The sequence below is a fragment of the Pipistrellus kuhlii genome, unplaced genomic scaffold (assembly GCF_014108245.1).
Source record: "Pipistrellus kuhlii isolate mPipKuh1 unplaced genomic scaffold, mPipKuh1.p scaffold_m20_p_10, whole genome shotgun sequence".
NCBI classification, from domain to species: Eukaryota; Metazoa; Chordata; class Mammalia; order Chiroptera; family Vespertilionidae; genus Pipistrellus; species Pipistrellus kuhlii.
Window position 1 is genome coordinate 51,756,553 of NW_023425405.1, and position 21,557 is coordinate 51,778,109.

A 21,557-nucleotide genomic window follows, 5' to 3' on the forward strand; every position below is an offset into this window, starting at 1 on the left:
CATTTTATATTTAAATTTAACATTATAATCTTTGGTCCTCATCATTCCTGGTCTCCCTCCCATTGCTAGTCTTCATTTTAGATTTAGGACTCCCAGTAAAATCATGGGTGTGCCAGTACTTTGGGATGGGATGGCCAGACTGGTCATTTGAAACTACCTTTCACTTTATTGCCAACATTACTTAATATTTTGGAAGTGAGTCAAATCCATATTTGAGGGAGTTTAAAGAGCTGGCTAGGTTTTGCACCAGCCTTATCATGGTAGAATTTTCTAGTAAACAGTAAAGGTTTCCAACATAGATATTGTCCACAAGAGTTCTAACATCTGGATAATAATGAGACTGAATAAATCCATTTCTGTATCTCTGCCAAACCAAAGGGTGTCTGTTGCCCATTTTTATAGTTCTTAATCCAACATGTTATACTTTTTACTTTCTGGAACTCTCATTCTTTGCTGTGTATAGTTTTAATTGACTAATTTTGATTCTTGGTCTTTTATCAGTCTCCCTATAGCAGGTTCTTCTTTGTGCCATCACTTCTGTCCCAAGGGCTCAGTTTTGCTCTTCTGCTTTTCTCTTTGAGAGAACTTGCTTCTCTTGATGGTCATGATTTCAAAATCAGTATCTCTATGCCTCCCATTCATTCAAATGCAGACCTTATACTTTTAATTGCCCACAAGGATGCTCCCTTGAAGCTACCCTGGGACTCCTCAAACTCAGAATGTCTAAAACTTCATGCATCAACTTACAATTGTAATATAATAACATTATCCATCTGTCAGTCTTGCCAGACGAAACAGTTTGAAAAATATTTGTTCTAATGAAAGGGTCTGTTGTGTTCTGTGAGTATAGGTATTTATTAGTATACATTATTTATTTGGCAATATTTATCAACATTTAAAAGATATTCATTAAAATTTAACAACACTCACCCTAACCGGCTTGGCTCAAAGGATAGAGCGTTGGTCTGTGGACTGAAGGGTCCCAGGTTCAATTCCAGTCAAGGGCATGTACCTTGGTTGTGGGCACATCCTTTATAGGGGGTGTGCAGGAGGCAGCTGATTGATATTTCTCTCTCATCAATGTTTATAGCTCCCTATCCCTCTCCCTTTCTCTCTGTGAAAGTCAATAAAATATGCTTTTAAAAAAGTTTAACAACACTCACTATTTGGCCTAATCTTCTACTTCTCTAAGAATTTATCTTAGAGATACATGTTCACAAACATGTAAAAATTTTGCATTGCAGCAATGTTCTTTTTTAAAAAAAAAACACCACATTTTTCCTTTTAAAATTACAGTTGACATACAATATTGTATTAGTTTTAGGTGTACAACCCTCTGATTTGACATTTATATAACTTACAAATGATTACCTTGATAAATCTAGTATCTATCTGACACCATACATAGTTTTTAGAATACTAGAGGCCCGATGCAAGAAATTCCTGCAAGAGTAGGCCTTCCTTCCCCCGGCTGCTGGCACCAGCTTCCCTCTGGCACCAGGACCCCAGCTTCCCTTGCAGCTCCGGCTTTGTCTGGAAAGTCATCCGGAAGGACGTCTGGTCTAATTAGCATAATATGCTTTTATAATATATTATAGACTAGAGGCCCGATGCATGAAATGCATGCACGGGGCTTCGTCCAGAAGGTCATCCAGACAGTTGTTTTGCTGTTCAGTCTAATTAGCATATTAGCTCTTTATTATATAGGATTATTGATTGACTGTATTCCCTATGCTGTACTTTACATTTCCATGACTATTCTGTAACTACCAATATGCACTTCCTTCCTTGTAATCCCTTCACCTTTTTCACCCATTCCTTAATCCCTCTCCCATCTGGCAACCATAAAATATTCTCTTTATCCATGAGTCTCCTGTTCTGCTTGTTGTTTATTTTGTGTTTTAGATTCCACATATAAGTGAAATCATCTGGCATTTGTCTTTCTCTGTCTGACTTGTTTCACTTAGCATAATATTCCCTAGGTCCATTCATGTTGTTGCGGATGGCAGGATTTCATTATTTTTTATGGTTGAATCACATTCCATTGAATATATGCATCACTTGTTCTTTATCCATTCATGTATTTATGAACACTTAGGTTGCTTCCATATTTTGACTATTGTAAAAAATGCAGTAAACATATATATATATATATATATATATATATATATATATATATATATATATTTTATTTGGTGGCTTGGGATTCTTCAGATACATACCTAGAAGCAGAATTAGTTTTAAAGCCTATTTTGTTTGCCACCTGAGCTTTTTGTTTTGTTTCCATTTTCATGAAATATATTTTTCATTCCTTTACTTTCAGCCTGTGTGTGTCTTTTGATCGGAAGTGAATCTCTTATAGACGACATATGTAATGATCTTGTTTTGTTATCCATCAGTCATTGTATGTCTTTTGATTAAAACATTAAGTCCATTTGTATTCTAAGTAATCATTGATAGATATGTATTTCTTGCCATTTTGTTTTTCATTCTTTTGATATTTTTTTCTTCTTAAAAAAGACCCTTCAACATTTTTTGTAATGCTTGTTTGGTGGCGATGAACTCCTTTAGCTTTTGTTGTTGTCAGGGAGGCTCTGTATCCGTGCTTTGATTCTAAATGATAGCCCTACTAGGTAGTAATCTTGGTTGTAGGTCCTTGCTTTTCTTCACTTTTAATATTCCGAGCCAATTCCCTCTGGCCTGCAAAGTGTCTGCTGAGAAATCTGCTGACAGTCTTATGGAAAGCTAACTGCTTTTCTCTTGCTACTTTTATGATTCTCTTTTTATCTTTAACCTTTTGCATTTTAATTATAATGTGTCTTGGTGTGGGCCTCTTTCGGTTCAACTTGCTTGGGATGCTGGGCTTCCTGGACTTGTATGTCTATTTCCTTCACCAGGTTAGGTAAAATTTCCAGCATTATTTTTTCAAATATGTTTTTAATTTCTTGTTCACTCTCTTCTCTTTCCAGCACCCGCAGGATGCAAATGTTGGTACACTTGAAGTTGTCCCAGAGGCTCCTTACACTATCTTAAAATTTTTGGATATTTTTTTCTCTTCTGATTGGGTGTTTTTGCTTCCTTGTATTCATAGTCATAGATTTAATTCTCTGCTTCACCTACTCTACTGTGATTCTCTGTAACTTAACTTATTCTTCATTTTGGTTAGCATACTGACTGATTCTTTTTATGGTTTCTATGTCCTTTCTTATGCTGTTGAAGTTCTCACTAAGTGCCATTAGCATCATAAACATTGTTTTGGGCTCTGTATCTGGTAGTTTGCTTGCCTTAGTTCTTTTTCTGGAGATTTCTTCTATTCTTTCATTTGGGAATTATCATTTTTTTTTGTCTCCTTATTTTAGCTGCTTCCCTGTGTTTGTTTTTATGTGTTAATTAGAGCTGTGATGTCTCCCAGATTTGGTAGAGTGCCTTTAAGTAGTAAGTGTTTTGTAGGCCTGAGTTACCCAAGTTGGGCACTCCAGGTGCAAATCCTGTGTAGGTTGTGTGCACCCTCCTATTGTAGTTGAGCCTTGATTGTTGTTGGCATTTCACTGAGAGGGACTGATCTCCAGGCCCATCAGCTGCAAATACTGTCTGCAAGTACAGCACAAGAGCTGCTGTGCAGAAGCCAACTCCACAGAGCAGGATTTGATTCAGTGAAACTTTGAGTCTGTTCCTTGAGTATGTCACTCATGGAGGCCATTGGGCTGTACCTTTTGGCACAAACGTTCCATAAGCTTATTGGTGATTTCTGAAGCTATTCACCCAGTACACTGGTTTTGGGGCCTCCCAGGAAGTGCAAGGTCAGCCACCACCTGTGACCTGCCTGGGGCCATTCGGTATGAGCTACAGAGTGATCTGCTACTTGTTCTGGGCTTGGAGGTGCCCAGGTGAGGCCAAGCTGTGAACTAAGGCTGGCTGCCATTAGTGCCAGGCATAAGCCACTTAGCAAGAGGTATAAGGTGCACAGAGGCCAGGTGCTGCTTGTTTGAGAGATTTTTTTTTTTTTTAATGAAAATCCACAGCATGAGCCAAGAGAGGCCATTTGTAAGGAAAAGCCATGAAAACAGCTATAAGTTGGGTGGAGCAGGGTTTCAAGGAATCACCAGGGCAGGGCAAACTGTGTTAGCCAGGTTGATGGAGACTCAGATATGGTGCCTGCCTGCCAGCTCTTTGAGGTGAGGACTCAGAAAAGGAACAGTGAGTGGCCTCTGCCAGCACTTCTGTCTGAGAGAAAGCTGCCCCTCCCAGCCCTGTCCTGATGTCAGACAATTAAGTTCCTTCCCATTTGTCCCTGGTGCCTTTCAAGCTGCTTCCCCAGCACTGTACTCAGAGAGAGAGAGAGTCTGACTAGGTAAGTCCATTGACAGGGCCTTTGAAGAGGAACACCTGAAACTCTAACAGCATTCCGTCTCAGCCGCTCTCTTGGCTGGTTCTTAAAGGCAGAAGTTGTGGCGCTGGAACCCTGGATTAGGGGTTTTGGTGTGCAGCCAGGACCCATTGCTGCTCGGGGCACCTTTGTATTGGAGATATACCTCCGATTTTTAATTGCCTCACGTGACTGTAGAACCAGCTTGTTCTAAGTCTCCGCCACTCCTATCAGTCTCAATATGGCTTCTTCTTTACTAGTGTATCCTTCCTTAGAGGACTTCTGCTCGGCTAGTTGTCAGGCAGTTCTGACTGGTGGTTATTCTGTAATTTAGTGTAATTTTGATGTGATAGTGGGAGGTTCTGAGCACCATGTTTACTTAGTTAGCCATCTTGACCAAACCCCTGTAGCAATGTTTCATAATTGCAAATAGCAGCAACAACATCCAGGCTACCTTTTTTTTTTTTTTTTTTTTTCAGGCTACCTTGTTCATATTCTATTTTTGCTTCTTTTGGCACAAAAGTTACATATGCTTATTGTAAAAAAAGAAAAAAAAGTATTTCATTTTATGGAAATATACAGAATAATAAAGAATTCCCTGTTTATTACCCCATGTTACTTGTCAACAAACAAGGCTAATCAATAAGTAATTAAGAATAAGATAAAACTTTTGGTTTTGTCAATAGATTTAGTTAAGAAGAAAAACTACAGTAACCTTTTTTTTTAAATCATTTTGTATCTGTTTAAAAAACACTGGTCTTTGAAGATTTTTAAAGATTTTGGTGGGAACCAGGTGACAATTCCATTTTTCTTCTGTATGTGCTCCTACGGTGGGCAGACACTGCTACTCCAATGGCCAAAAACAGAGGAACTAGAAGCAAATAGTAGTTTAAAATGAGCACAGCAAATATGCCTTGCATAAAAGGTTCCCAGAGCCAAGGAAAGCTTGGATAAAAGGAGATACCATCTGGTACCTCAAATTCTTGTTTTTTTTTTCCTCATGACCAACCCTCAGGCCCTCTCCGTTCTGGTGTGTGGTGCTGAATGGTGAGCTTATCTTATCTCACTTGACAGAGGTCATTTCCCAGGAACCACTCTGTCTCCTGAGCCCTGGGCACAATCATTTCTAGGAGTGCTCCACTGTTCCCTCAAGGCCTCACTGCTCATCTTGCCAAAATTCTCCACAGGCCCCCTTAAATAAACGCAATTCTTAAACTTTGACCATTAGGCTGCATTGGCAATTGATTTGTGTACACATTAGAAAGTGTGTTATTGTATAGTAGGTAGGCATATAACTTAGAATTGGTTATGTGGTGCTGTGGTCAGTTCCAGAAAGAAAAAAGTATAGACCTACCATTGCAGCATTGTTCCTATGAGAACATCAGAGTTGATTCACAATCTTTTGATTTATTATACCTTTTTGAGTAAGTCAACCTATTGTAAGTTTAAGAACTCCTTGTACTAGTATTACTATTTGTAATCATTGGATCTTTATTGTATTCATTATGAAGAGATTAGGTTAGTTTTGCCAACTTTAATACCATATAATCAAAATTTGAGGAACAGAATGGAGAGAACACATAAGTCATGGGCAGTTGGGTATGAAAGGGAAAGAAAAATGACTTCCTTTCTGGAAAAAAGAGGAGTTTTCTTGACAAAATTCATTAAAACAAATTGACAATTGACTTTTAGGTATTTGCAGTTAGTGCTCCATTGCTCTACTAAAACAAACAAACAAACAAACAAACAGGAAACAGGATTGCCATTGACTATTCTCTAAACTTCCAGTAACATTAAAAGGTATTTTTCTAGAACACCTATCTGATCCAAGCTAACTCAGCAAGAAAAGGCAATCAAGATCAGATGACAGGCTATTGTGAATTCTACATACCTTAGGAACCTAACTGCTAAGCTCAAAAACTCATTATTTTATATTTAATTAAATTACTTACCAACCCTACATGTTATCATCTACTTCTTTGCACTTTTATAGAGCTCTGAAAAATCTCCAGTGTGTTCCATCCAATGGCTTGTTTTTTCTTTCCCCCCTGTGGAACTCCTCACCGCCCCCCCCCTCCCCCAAACACATGGCTTATATTACATCTTTAAAATGTCACAAATAAGACTGAGGAATCATCTGGCCTCTTGCTGTTTCTGTAGCTAGACAACTTAGTTCTTATTCATCAGCCTGCTTACTGTTCCTTTTTTAGAAACATAGATACCCTCCAAAATTTTTCCGATATCCTCGTTTTCAACTGCCATGGCTTGCTGAATCAAAACAGTTGAATCCAAGTTCAATGTCATTTCCTTCAAGAATTAACTCATCTTTGTAGTCTTGATATACTGAACAGGCAATGCAAACCCTGCAGGTGTAGTTTTCATCCAAGAAATTTCTGATTTCGACAAGAGAACATTCTGACAAGGAATGAGCATACACAGGCCCCATTGTGTAAGGAAGTCCAGTGTAACACCCTTGATCATGTTCTGTACATGACTATATGTGATGCGAATGGCAGCCAGTTCCCTGCTATTTTCCCACTGTTTGTTGATCTGGAGCATCTTCTTTTTCTTTCCAAGGAAACAAAGTTCTACGTTGATGTGATTGAAGTCCCTTTTCTGGGTGCCTCTGGGACACTTCACCATAACTGTGCTTCTCTCTAGAGTGAGATTGACATTTTCTGAAATGTCAACAGTCTGATTGCGGAAAATGTTCTTTATCCTCATAGTAGATGGGGGGGGGTGGGGGGTCTTGTGGGTCATTTTTAATATTTGCTCTCAGTTTCAGCAGCCTCTTGTCTTCTTGCCATCTCAACCCTGGTGTGTGTGTGTGTGTGTGTGTGTGTGTGTGTGTGTGTGTGTGTGTGTAGGGGTAAAAGGGAAACTGAATGTTTCTCTCAGCAAATCCCTGTTTCTATAGCAAGAGGTAGCGAGAGGAGAGTAGGCCTGATCGGGCGGGTGGGGCAGAGGGATGAGCGGCTCTAACATCCCCAGCTTCACACACTGGCTAGTCTTTTTGTTCACCAACCAAAGCAATGTTGTGGGAAATAGAGATTTGACTGTATAGTTCCTCTTCCAAAGCATGCTATTAAGGTCTGAGTAGACCAGCCTCAGCAATACAGCCTAAGACCCCCTTGAACACCTGCTTGCAAGTGTTCATTTTTTTCTTTATCCGTTTTTCTGTTAATTTGAAAAAATTCATTTCCTCACATTTAAGTTATTAGATGTTTTTTTCTGTGTCTGTAAAGGGGGAAATTTGACATCCAAGCATGTGAATTGGACATTTCCTTATCTACTTGAAATTTTAAGATAGTGATTGTAAGATCCTGGTTCCTATAACAGAAATCAGCATCTGACATTTTTTTAAATGTGATTTTCTAAGAAATTTGCTGAGATTTTTCTCTTGTTTATACATTCAACATTGGCTGCTAAAATGTGTGTCCACCTCAACTTTCCCCCACACCCTATGATAATACAATGATTTATTTCAATGATTTATTTCATAATAAACGATTGTTTTAAAATTCAGTATAAACTATGTAAATAATTACCCTTGTTTCTCTTCTTGGTAAAACCCAAGGGATTAGTAATAGATTATTTTTCTTAATAAAAATTCATGCCCTTTAGAAGAACATGAAATGAGCTTTCTTCCATTTTTTCCTGCTGAGGAGACTTCAGATCCAGTGGCAAGTTATTAATCTTTGGGATCATGTGGATACTCTAGGAAAAGCAGAACAAGATGAAAGGAGCCAAGATTCCTGATACCATGACGACTCTGTGCCAGTAAGACATTCTTAGTTTTGTGTTGAGTTATACCTAATGACTTGTTAGACGCATTAATCCATAGTGTTCACAGCTTCTAAAAAAATTTTTTTGTGACTGAATTTTCAATAATAAGGAACTTGTATTAACCCTAGCGACCATTTCCCTTAATTTATTTGTCAGGGATCCAGTTTTAAATAATTCCCTGTATGCATATGAACTTGTAAAATCCAGTATTCTCACTTTCGGGTTGGGGAAATGCTGTATCATTACTGAACTAGATAGCATTTGGCTGCAAGTAACTAAAACCCCAAATCAATAGATTTTAATATTTTAAAAAAGGCTTTTTGGGTAAGCGTTGGTCTGGCTTCATTCCCTTGAGAATTTCTTGGTTCTGCTGGCATTAGTGATCTCTATCATCATGTTAGATTTTTAAAAATGAGAACTGAGGTGGGACTACACAATTCCAGAAGAATTTTTAGCTGAATCCATGATGGTCTAGCTGAAGTCTACCTTTCTAAGCACCCTTGCAGCTGGGTGTGACCACGTGACCAGATCTGGTCAATAGGATATGAGCAGGAGACATGAATGCAATTTCTGAGTCTTGTTCTTAGAAAGACAAGGCATGCACTCCTTCCATCTTTTCCTTCTTCCCCTTGAATAGCCTTGGGACACAGTAATTATACAGGTAAAGGTAACTCTTCTGAAGACAAACCATCTTGAATCCTACAAATTAAGGCAGAACAAAGAGAAAGGATTCTGGGTCTCTGACACTGAAACTGCCATGGTAGCCTTGAACTGCTGATGCTTTAACTCTATACGGGGGGGGGGGGGGGGGGGGGGGAAGATTCCTGTTTTGTTTAAACCACTATTATTCTGGGTCTTTATAGAGCAGCCCACTAGAACCTCTGGGGTCCCTGAGACCCTTTTAATGGGTTTCTGAGGTTAAGTCTATTTTTTTTTTATCCTCACCTGAGGATATCTTTATTAATTTTAAAGAGAGAGAGGAAAGGGGAGAAAAGCCCTTACCGGTTGCCTCCCATCCCCACCTTAACTGGGGATTGAACCTGCAGCCTTGATATGTGCCCAGACCATGAACTGAACCCAAAACATTTTGGTGTATGGTATGATGCTCCAACCAACCGAGCCACAGGGCAAAGGCAGTCTTTCTATTTTTTTATTATTATTTTTTTTTATTATAACACTGTTGTAGGTTGGATAACAGCCCCCCAAAGATCTCCTTAAATTCCTATCATGTCAAGGATAAAATTCAAAATCAATAATGTGTTGACAAAGCCTCATTATTTGCCCTGCCAGTACCCCTCCTAGGTCCCTCTGGATCTTTACACTCCAGCTTCTCTGGATTCCTTTGGTTTCTTGAACTCACTAATCTCTTTATTGCCTCATGGACTATGCATTTATTGTCCCCTGGAATAATCCACCTACTCTTCACTTACCTGTAATTCATCCTTCTGCTCTCAGCTCACAACATCACTCCCACATAGAGGCCTTTGCTGATACCTACCCGTTTATTCTTTCTCATCCATCCTGGCACTTTCCTTTGCTGACCCTTATCACATGGTAGTTACACGCTTATTTATCTGTGCCCTTTGTTATGCCTGATTCTCCCACTAAAATTCAAGTTTTGTTCTTGTACATTCTGTGACTAGTGAAGTTTTTGATGCATAATAATGATCTATAAATGCTTGTGGAATGAATAAACAATATCTCAAGATAAGCCTGTTTAATTTATTATCCAACCACCCATTAAATATTTGTTGAATACCTATTAGTGTTAAGTACTGGGAATAAAAATATGAACAAAACACATCACATATCTGTCTTTGCAAATAGGATCTTGAGAAGGGGAGATTACTTGGATTATCCAGGTGAGCCATAAATGTCATTATATGTTTTCATTTTTTAAAAAAAAGTTTGGAGACCATCTTGTTTAAATGCATGAACAACCAATGAGCTACTGCAACCCAAGAAAGCTCTTTACGTTTAGAACCTTTGTGCAGTATAGGAGGTTGAAGTAAGACTGTTAGTATTTAGCAGATTTCTCCTACCCTCCCCCACACCAGACTGAGACATAGAGACACAGATAAATGTTTATACAGTTAAAGAGCAGAGGTCCACGTAAAATTTCACACCCTAAGCTGGCTCCCCAGCCCCAAAATTACCATTGTCCACAAAGACCACCCTTCCAGGTTTCACACAATATCAACTGCAGAAACATGCATGGCAAAGTATAAGTTCTATGCATTATCACAACGAGCGTGTACACACACACACACACACACACACATACCTTTCAGAGGGAATGCAAGTTGCCAGAGATCACAGCCCCAAGACTGGCGGTTTTGTGACGAGCAGCTTACCAGCAAACACATCTCCCAGAGTTGTGAGCAGGCAAATACATCAAGCTCATTTTGCTGTAATTCCATCTATTTTTGCAATGTCTGCACAGTGTCTGCCGCTGGCTGTTAACTTACTCATTCTTGACAGAACTCTGCTTTGAAGATGGCACTTATTAGCTTGACCACCACCACTAAGGTATATGAGCAAGTTAAAGGATAGGTGAGGGGATGGGCAAGGGGGCAGGGGAACGGGCCTGAAAAGAGACTTTGCTTGGGGCAATGGGTGCACAATGCAGTGTGCAGAGGATGTTTTGTGTGTTTTTGTGTTTGTTTGTTTGTGTTTTTTTAATTCTCACCTGAGGATATTTTTCCATTGATTTTTAGAGAGGGAGTAGAAGGAGGGGGAAAGACAGAGAGAAATATTGATGTGAGAAAAACACATCCATTGGTTGCCTCGTGCATGCACCCCAGCTGAGGTAGGTGCCCTTGACTGTAACTGAACCCGAGACCCTTCGGTCCGAAGGCCGATGCTCTCTCCAGTGAGCAGACTGGCTAGGGCACAGATGATGTTTTAATGAATTGTACACTTGAAACCTGCACCCAGATGCATTCAATTTGAAAAAAGGGAGTATGTGTTCTCTATGCCTTCCTTGCTACAGTTTCCTTGTTTGGAGAAGATTCCCATAATGGTAACCGCAATGGGGGAAGCTGGTGCCAAGGACACAAATGCATTTCTGTGGTGGAAAGTCCAGCAACTCGCCTCTCCCACTTGAGAAGGCTTTCTTCTGGAGATGGTGCTGGGTCCCCTCTGGGGAGTGGTGTCCACGAACACTGGATCTTTTCTGTAGTTTCTTGCTCTTCAATTCACAAATGGTTTACAAACAATTTCAGATAAGGCATGGGAGAGTGCTTCGGAATTTTATTTTGGCTTTGGGAAACTAAGAAGCCCTTATACGTATTCTTATAAAAGGTAGCTTTTACAACACAGAGAGAAGATAAGGTGATGTGACGGTGAGAAAGACTTTGGGATGAGGTGGCTCAAGCTGATGGATGCCGGCAGCCACCAGAAGCTGGAAGGGGCAAGGAGCAGAGTCTCCCTAGAACTTCCGGAAGGGGTGTGGCCCTGCCTACATTTTTATATGAGCCCCAATGATGCTGACTTTGGACCTCCGGCCCCCAGATCTGTGAGAGAGTACATTTCTATTGTTTTAAACCACCCAGTCTGTGGTAATTTGGTATGGCAGCCACTGGAAACGAATACAGACAACGACACAGGAAGTAAGTTCTTGCAAAACAATGTCGTACATGAAGATAAGAATTAAGGTGGAGTATTTGAAAAAGCTGTCTGGGAGGTGTTTGGGACAGTGTGAGAGGAGGAGACATCGGACAGGGTTTGCAAAATAAGCAACCATTTTCCAGACAAGGCACATCATTCTTGGCAGAAACAGCAGCACATGGAAAGGCACAGGGACATACAGAGCATGGTGTGTTCAGGAAACTGAAACACCAAGAAGAATGGTGGGAATAAGGAGGTAGAGAATGAAACTTTGAAGCATTAATATGCTACACCTTTGTTCTGTCAGTGGCAGGGAACTATTGGGAATACATGGATGGCTGATTTGCAGAGAATGAAGTTCTGCAGCGACATGAATAGTGGACAAAAGAGTACGAAGGCCAGCTCAGTTCTGCTAATAACTGCATTTTAAAAATATATATATTTTTTAATTGATTTTTTACAGAGAGGAAGAGAGAGGGATAGAGAGTTAGAAACATCGATGAGAGAGAATCATTGATCAGCTGCCTCTTGCACACCCCCTACTGGGGATGTGCCCACAACCAAGGTACATGCCCTTGACCGGAATTGAACCTGGACCCTTCAGTCTGCAGGCCGACGCTCTATCCACTGAGCCAAACTGGTTTAGGCTGCTAGTAACTGCATTTAAAGATGAATGAAGCAGTCCTTGCCCTTCAGTAGCTTAGAGACCTAGAGGGGGAAACAAAAATGGAGGCACATGCGTAATTTGTCCCAGAGGTTTGTTATAAGGCGGTGGCAATAATCCTGTAAGAGATGGTAGTCTAAGGCAGTTGCAGGAGGGATAGAGAGAGAAAGATATTTGGAAGACATCTCTATGTATATATACACTAACTGAACTTGGAGATGTGTAATTATGGAGTGTAGGAGAGGGAAGTCACAAGGATGAATCAAGAATTTTATTAGCTTCTGCCGAAACTGGTTTGGCTCAATGGATAGAGCGTTGGCTTGGCTACTGACGGGTCCTGGGTTCGATTCTGGTCAGGGGCATGTACCTTGGTTGCGGGCATATCCCCGGTGGGGGGTGTGCAGGAGGCAGCTGACCGATGACTCTCTCTCATCGATGTTTCTAACTCTCTATCTCTCTCCCTTCCTCTCTGAACAAAATCAATAAAATATATTTTTAAAAAAAGAATTTTATTAGCTTGTATGGCTGAGAAATACCACTAACAGAATTGTATAGAGAAAGGTCTAGGGCTGTGGTTGGCAAACTCAATAGTCAACAGAGCCAAATATCAACAGGACAACGATGGAAATTTCTTTTTTGAGAGCCAAATTTTTTTAAACTTAAACTTCTTCTAATGACACTTCTTCAAAATAGACTCGCTCATGTCGTGGTATTTTGTGGAAGAGCCACGCTCAAGGGGCCAAAGAGCCTCATGTGGCTCGCAAGCCGCAGTTTGCCGACCACGGGAATAGGTATATAGTTCTAATTGAATTTAAGATGCCTGAGGGATAGCCAAATAGAAACTTTGGAGAGATGTTAGAAATATTGGTTGAGAGTCTAGAGACAAATCTGGACATCATCGGCAAGAGACGGGACTTGAAGCTATAAAAGACAATGAGCAGATAGAAAGATAAGAGAAGAGAATCAAGATCAGAGTTGTGGGCAGTACTGACAGTACTAGTGCTTGAATAGGAGAAGTACAAACTGTGCAGTGTACCAAGAGGGCTGTAAAAATGAATAAGTATTCTGACATATGACTTTGAAGTAAATGCCTTTATTTGAAAGAATTTTGGATCTCTTAGGAACTCAAGTTGTCCCAAGCTAACCACTGGGAACTTGGTTGACGGCCTACGCTTCTGTGCATGCCGGGATCCAGCCTAAGGATAAGGCCTTGTAGTTTGGTTAACCTGAACACCCAAGTCAATAGCCAAACCCTTGATCAAACCATTAAACAATTAATCTCGTGAGCACTTAATGACCCAATCTAATTGGTCAATAGGCTGACCGTAATGAAAATCAAAATGCCCCTTTGAAACAGTTGCACCCATTTATCATGGAGACATTGCTTGAGGTAAGCATTTAATGTTTTCAGTTATCAACAGGCTTCCTGTTAGATGGCAATGACTCTTATGCTATGTAACTCATGCTTAAATGAATGAGGTCAGCGCTCAGAAACCTCTTGCGATCTCATTGCCCTTTCTGAGGGTTTCTGACAGACTTGAGGCATGAGCAAAGGAGGAGAAAAGAAGGAAAGAAAACAGGAAAGAACAGAAGATAGGAGAGGGAGAGAAAAGGGGAGAGGGAAGAGTCGAGCGAGACATGGAAAGAGAGAAGACAGAAACAGAAAAGGAAGTTTATCTGAACTTGTTCCTGAAGGGTAGGATGAACTATTTCAGGGGTCACAAGATTAAGTGAGGTGAAGTAGGAAGCATGCATTTTGATGCCAGAGAAACCTGGGCTCTGAGCACTGGCTCTGCCATTCTATTCATGTGACCTTGAGCCAAGTAGTCTCTCTGAGCTTCATGCCCCTCCTCCTGTGAGGTAGCTCTGTAGAGAAGAGAAGAGCCATGCTTCTGGGGTTGGGTTGAAATCCTGATTCTGACATATGCCAGCTGCATGATCTTGCGAAAGTTTGCTAACCCCTAATGACCCAGTTTCCTGATGTTTTAAGGTGGGTAGAATAATAAAATCCGCTTTATCAAGATGTTGTGACTCTCGAATGACTTAATACTTGTAAAGCACTTATAAAAATGTGCTTGATAATGTTAACTATTAGCTATAAATCATAATAATTAGATTGTAAACTATTTGTCAAAGCTCCTAGCCCAGCCCTTGTCAGATTGGCTCAGTGGATAGTGTTGGCCTGTGGACGGAAGGGTCCCGGGTTTGATTCTGGTCAAGGGCACATGCCCGGATTGTGGGCTCAATCCCCCAATAGGGGGCGTGCAGCAGGCAGCCAATCCATGATTCTCTCTCATCATTGATGTTTTTATCTCTCTCCCTCTCCCTTCCTCTATGAAATCAGTAAAAACATAGTTGTTTTTTTGTTGTTGTTGTTGTTTGTTTTTCTAAAGCTCCTAGCCCAGAGCCTGGTCTGTGGAGACCCTCATTGACTGTGAACCACCTTCCCTTGTCTCAAATCCTCAGATGCCCCAGATGGAGCCAAATGTAGAAGAAACTTCTCCATCAGGCCACATCCAAGTCCACCTGGACCAGGACCTCCCAACCCCCCATCCATGGCTTGTTCTCTTTGGGTTCTGGGACATAGGGAGGGAGCACCTCCTGGGAGGAAGCTTTTAAAAGGTTGCTCTTTTCCAACGTCATCTTAGGAGTAGTTACAAATGGTCTAGCGATTTCAGGGTTAATTTTGCAACAGCTTCCAAAGCTCAAGACTTGTGGAGCATGGGCGTGGCATATCCATGGTGTGCTGATTAAAACAACAACAAAGAGATTTAAGAGGACAGAAGACTGGTAAAGCTCAACAACTGGGAAGTCACCCAGTGTTCATCCTTTGGAGTGCAGAACATGAAGTAAAAGAGTGAGGCAAGTAGTTTTGTCTTTCTTAAATAATGGTGGCATATACCACACACACACACACACACACACACACACACACCACTTCCTTTTTTTTTCTTTTTTTTTTTCTAAACAAGAGGATTTATTTATTTTTGGTTAATCCTTACCTGAGGATATTTTCCTAGTGATTTTTAGGGAGAATGGAAGAGAGAGGGAAAGACAGAGAGAACTATCAATGTGATAGAAACACAATGATTGGTTGCCTCCTGCAAAAGCCCTGAGCAGGGCCCAGGCTGGGGCAGAGCCTGCAGCCAAGGTAAGTGCTCTTGACTAAATTGTACCCAGGACCCTTTGGTCCATAGGCCCGTGCTCTAGCCACTGAGCCAAACCGGTTGGGGCAAGAGATTCTCTTTAAAAACAATTTTCTATTGCCTGGCCAGTGTGGCTCAGCTGCTGATCCTTGACCCAGGAACCAAGAGGTCGCAGGTTCACTTCCCAGTCAGGGCACAAGCCTAGGTTGCAGACTTGATCCCCAGGAGGGGCTATGCAGGAGTCAGCCAATTGATGACATTCCTCGGTCATCAACGTTTCTATCTCTCTATCCTTCTCCTTCCTCTCTTTCCAAAAATTAGTAAAAACATATTTTTAAAATGTGTGTTTTTTATAATTTATAATAAACATAAATAAAAATGTTTATTGATTGATTTTACAGAAAGAGGGGAAGGGGGAGAGAGAAACATCAATTTATTGTTCCACTTATGTATGCATTCATTGGCTGATTCTTGTATATGCCCTAACTGGGAATCGCATCCACAAACTTGGCATTCTGGGAGGATGCTCTAACCAACTGAGCTACCTGGCCAGAACACACTAATTTTTTTCACAGAATTCATTAAACTGCATTAAACCAAACCTTATTTTTTTTTAAAGCCAGACTTTTCATATTTAGCACAATTCTTGCAACCCAGAAGTAAAAAAATAAATAAATAAATAAAAATAAATAGCCAGGAATAAATCCTGAATGCAGAAGCATCCATGAATGAATGTGGAGAGCTCTGCATGGCAATTTTGTACCTGCAATAAAGGGAGTACAAAGGACGTCACTCTCCCACCCTACCCCCTCCACCTTCTTCTCACGGCCTCCAGATGCCTCTACTCCCCTGTGATTTTCCATTTGCTGTCTACTGCTCTGCTCAGGGAACTGTAAGAAACCATGACAGATCCCCTGTGGTGCTAACAAATGTAGACAATGCAAAAATAGTTTAAGAGGGATGAGCAGATGGATCTGGCATCAAAATATCTGAGTTTGATTCCCACACTCATCACTTATTAGAGTTATAAATTATACAAGTTTCATACCTTCTCCTTGTCTCATTTTCCTCATCCCTAAAAGAGAGATGGAGAGAGAACTGACCACCAGGGGTGCTGTGAGGATCGAATCAGATGATTAGATGAGATAAAGTGGTTGGCTCAGGCTGTGTCTCATGCTTAGCAGTCAATACATAGTTGCTACTGTTTTCAATAGCTCGAGGTTAAGGTCAGATAACAAGCCGACTGTGGAGAAAATCTTTTGCCCTCCCTGGAATGAATAAACAGGAGAAATCAAATTTGTCATAAATGCAGCAGTGTGTTAATCACATGGACTTTTTTTTTTTAATATATTTTATTGATTTTGTACAGAGAGGAAGGGAGAGAGATAGAGAGTTAGAAACATCGATGAGAGAGAGTCATCGATCAGCTGCCTCTTGCACACCCCCTACTGGGGATATGCCCACAACCAAGGTACATGCCCTTGACCGGAATCGAACCCGGGACCTTTCAGTCCCCAAGCCGATGCTCTATCCATTGAGCCAAACCGGTTTCGGCTAATCACATGGACTTTATCAGGATGAGGTTACCTTCAAAAAGTGTTTACTGTGTTCTGCGTTATCCTTCATGAATTTCTGTCTAGGTCACTTGACAATTGGCTTGAAATGACTGATTAATCACTGTTGCTAAATATTTGCCTCTTCCTCCTTATATGTGGAACCCTAAGCTGCCCAAGGGTGTGTGAGGAATCCTGACGAACGTGTTCTGGAGATAAATTCCAGGGAGGAGGATTGCTAACACGTGCCAAGTGCAGACTTGGTGTGGGAGATGGCAGGGTGTTAAGCAATCACTCTGACATTTCTGCCACCCAGACGGGGAACACCCCCCCTCTCTCTCTTAAAGTTGCTTTCTGCTTCTCTCCTGGTGATATCCCACGATCACGTGGAAGAAGAGAGGGAAGGACCATCATGTCTTTAGGGCTTTGAACTCAGCAGGGAACACCAACTTCTACATGTACTCCTGACACCACAATTAGAGAGAAGATAGAGTCAGAGAAAAACATATCTGTTGGAGGTGTGGAATGAGCAGAGGAGAGCAGAAAGAGAGAAATCCAGGCAATACAAAGTGGCCTCAAGTATGAATCACTACTTGGGCATTTTTGGATTAAATTGGAATTGAACTGATGAAGCAGCTTTATACATCAAAAAGCCTCTTGTACATCTCTCATATTTCTGTGCCCTGTTTGAAGTCTAATTCAGGTTGTGCCCAAATATTCCTAAAATACCACCCCTGTACCCTATTTAAAAAATTTCCCTTTTTTGGTTCAATTTGAAATTGTTCTTCCAGATTAAAGCCATGGACTTAAAAAAAAAAAAAAAAGAATATATTTTTATTGATTTCCAAAAGGAAGGGAAAGAAGAGAGAGATAGAAGCATCAATGATGAAAGAATCTAAGAGAGCAACATCAATCAGCCGCCTCCTGCACACTCCCCACTGGGGAGGTGCCCACAACCAAGGTATATGCCCTTTACCAGAATCGAATCGGGAACATTTCAGTCTGCAGGCCGACGCTCTATCCACTGAGCCAAACCGGTTAGGGCCCACGGACTTCTTAAAGTCTCCACTCAAAATAATTTTTTTTAAAAATCTAGGCACATTATCCTATTAATACATTATCTTTGGTTATTTTATCAGATTTCTCCAACAGAATAGGGCCAAGAGGGTAAGGTAAGCAGTGAGTCATGGGAAGTGGGGCAGGGAGGAGATGGTTCTCATTTCACCCACTTGAGTCTGATGAGGGAGGCAGAGCAAGTAGTTGAGCCAATTGAGGCTCAGAGGTTAAGTGCCTTGCCTGGCACCACAGCTCCAGGACAGTGGTCTTTCCCTTATGTAGCCTCCAACTGAGACTTATTGTGTTTGTGCCGAGAATTCCAGAGAAATGCCTGGTGAGCGCCCATAGTTCAAGTACAGGAGAAATATAAGGTCCCCTTATGCCCTATGGCTCACAGCTCCTGAGTCAAGAACCCCCATGTGCCAATAACCGCCAACTGAGAAAACAAACATATACTGTCCACAAGGGAAATAGGATGTTAATGCTATACATTACATCAATCTATCTAATATTCATTTGACATTTATTTATTGATCACCTACTATGTGTCAGGCACTATTTCCAGACCCTGAACATATAATCCGATATAATAAAAGTGTAGTATGCAAATTGTCCCTTCCACCAGGAGTTTGGTCAAGGGGTGGGGCCAGCCCAGGGAAGGGAGGGAGGCCCCAGCAGGCAGCTGGCAGCCACTAGAGACCTTACCAGTGCATGACATTCATACACTGGGCCTCTAGTAGTAAATAAAAGAGTAACAATTTCTGTTCTCGTTGAACTTATATTCTTGTAAGGGGAGACATTCAATAAATAAAACATATTTATAGAGTTGCAGGTAGAGATATGTGCTCTGGAGAAAAGTTGAATACAGAGTTTGGGGTGGGGAGAATGATGGATATCATGTTAAATTGGGTGGTCAGGGATAAACCTATCGATATGGTGAACTTTGAGCCACCTACCTCCCTGAGGAAGTGAAGGAGTAAGCCATGAGTATCGATATATAGAAGAGGAGTGATTGAGGCAGAGAGAATAGCAGGGTCTACTACAAAAAAATTAATGACATACGGTTAAGAAAATCCTGACTAAGAAATGTTGTTTGGTGCTTCCTGCAGACAGTGGTTTTGATTAAGGAGGATTAATACTTAATTAATATAAACCTGCAGTTTAAACTTTTGGCCTATAACTACCAGGGAAGAAATCAATATTTGAATCGTGGACTATGGTTTAAGTAAAAAAAAAAAAATTATCTTTTTAAATTGCATCTACATTAGGAAAAGCTTTGACTTACTAATTAATAATTTACTGTGAGAAGGTCTTGCATAATGTATTGATCAAACCTGATTCTTTCCTCTTTTAGAGGCGTTTTTGTTCACTTTGTGGCATTGCACAGGGCAAGGGTTTTGTGAGCACATACAGATCACGACTACGTTCTAATGCACAATAGACACAATTTGGTTCCACTTAAACTTTACGGAAGGAACCAAAAGTCCCTGCTTCCGTTCTGGGTCATCCTCAGAGCTGGCCTGGTTTGAGTAGGCATGGATGCCTGCCTGGCAGGTGATACCCGAGGCTGCTCCAGCTGCAAGGCTCAGGGTCAGACCATCTTGGATAAGTCACACTGCCCCAGAGACTGGCATTTGACATCATGGATCCTACATAAACATCCACATTTGGGGAGAAGATCCTGGGAGCTTCAGAACTCAGCTGTGCTGTTTGGGAGTCTCTAAAATGACCATCATGTGGCTCTGGACACCAATGGAATGTTTTTCCCTGTCTTCTAAATTGTGCATCTGGAGTTGCCATCCAGTTTGAGGCATCCTTCTGATCAAATGGCCAGAACTATGATCCAGCCTACCCTTCACTTAGTGCTACATAAGCCAGCTTATCTGAGAAGGGTGAAATTGAACAGATACAGTAGACATCAAATCTCCATGACTTGTCTGAGGGACTAAGTGGCATAGTGGTACATGAGTCGTATTTTCTGAATCCCAAATAAGGAAATGTGGTATGACAGATTTGGGGAGACTCCTGTGTATTTTATTTTATCCACTATTTAAAGAAACATTAGAATTTCTGGGGCATTTGGGTGACTTTTGGGGACAAGGAGACAAAATATTTAAAATTAGCAGTGTGTGCCCAGCAGGTGTTGCCCAGTGGTTGAGCATCAACATATGAACTAGGAAGTCACAGCTCAATTCCCAGTTGAGGCACATGCCTAGGTTGCGGGCTCCATCCCCAATAGGGAGTGTGCAGGAGGCAGCCGTTCAATGATTTTTCTCTTGTCATTGATGCTTCTGTCTCTCTTTTCCTCTCCTTTGCTCTCTGAAATCAATAAAAATATTTTAAAAAAATAATAAATAAAATTAGCAGTGTAGTCCTAGAAAATCCAAATGTATTCTTGCCCTACAGACCAGTGTAGAGCCACTTGTCCTGCTACTTTCATAGCAAGGATGGGATTAGGAGAAACGGACAGAGTGCCAGAGTTATGGCTAAGTTCTGGAGTTAGAGTAACTTGAGCCACAATCCTGGTTCTGTCCATCTCCAACAGTGTGATACCAGGTAGATTTTTTAACATCCTAAAACCTCCGTTTCTTCAAGGGGTTGATGTGAACATTAAATTAGATAATATTTGTAATGCTAAGTATACTTATGAAACAATCAAAACCTCAGTTAATTACACTGATTATTATGATCGTTTCCTTTCTTCTGTAGATGTACGGAGAAGGAAATAGGACATTTCAAACTGATGTAGAGGCCAAAGATACAGAGGATTTCTTTTGCACGATTGAAATGTCTGTATTTTCTACTTATTCCTCCAATCTAACAGCTGAAAATGGCTGGAATGCCATTATTGAAATTATCAACTACATTAGTTTTATGTTTGTGCTGTACAAATTACCACAAAGTGAGTGGCTTAAAATGACACAAATTTAATTATCTTACAGTCCTGGGAGTCAGAAGTTACAGGTGGGCCTCACTGGGCCAAAATCGAGGGAACAGGGCTTTGTTCCTCTGGAGGCTCTAAAGAGAACCTGTTTTCTTGCCTTTGCCACCTTTTAGAAGCTGTCTGCATGCCTTGACCCATGGTTCCTTTCTTCAACCTCAAAAGCCAGCAATGATGAGTTGAATCCTTCTCATTTAACATCTTTCTGACCCACTTTTCTCCCACTTTTAAGGACTCCTGCAATTCAATTGGGCCCACTTGGATAATCAAGGGTCATCTCCTCCCAAGTTTTTTTTTTTTTTTTTTTTTTTTTTTTCTTCAATTTAATCACTTCTGCAAAGTCCCTCTGCCATGTAAAGTAATATCTTTATAGGTCCTAAGGATTAAGGTGTGGATATCTTTGGGGATCATTATTCTTTTTTAAACATATGTTTTT

At 40.8% G+C, this 21,557-nt stretch overlaps 1 pseudogene; it reads right to left on the minus strand.

The window, feature by feature from the left end:
- Positions 1-6,535: 6,535 nt before the first annotated feature.
- On the minus strand, positions 6,536-7,090 carry LOC118714596 (annotated as a pseudogene).
- Between the last annotated feature and the right edge of the window lie 14,467 nt (positions 7,091-21,557).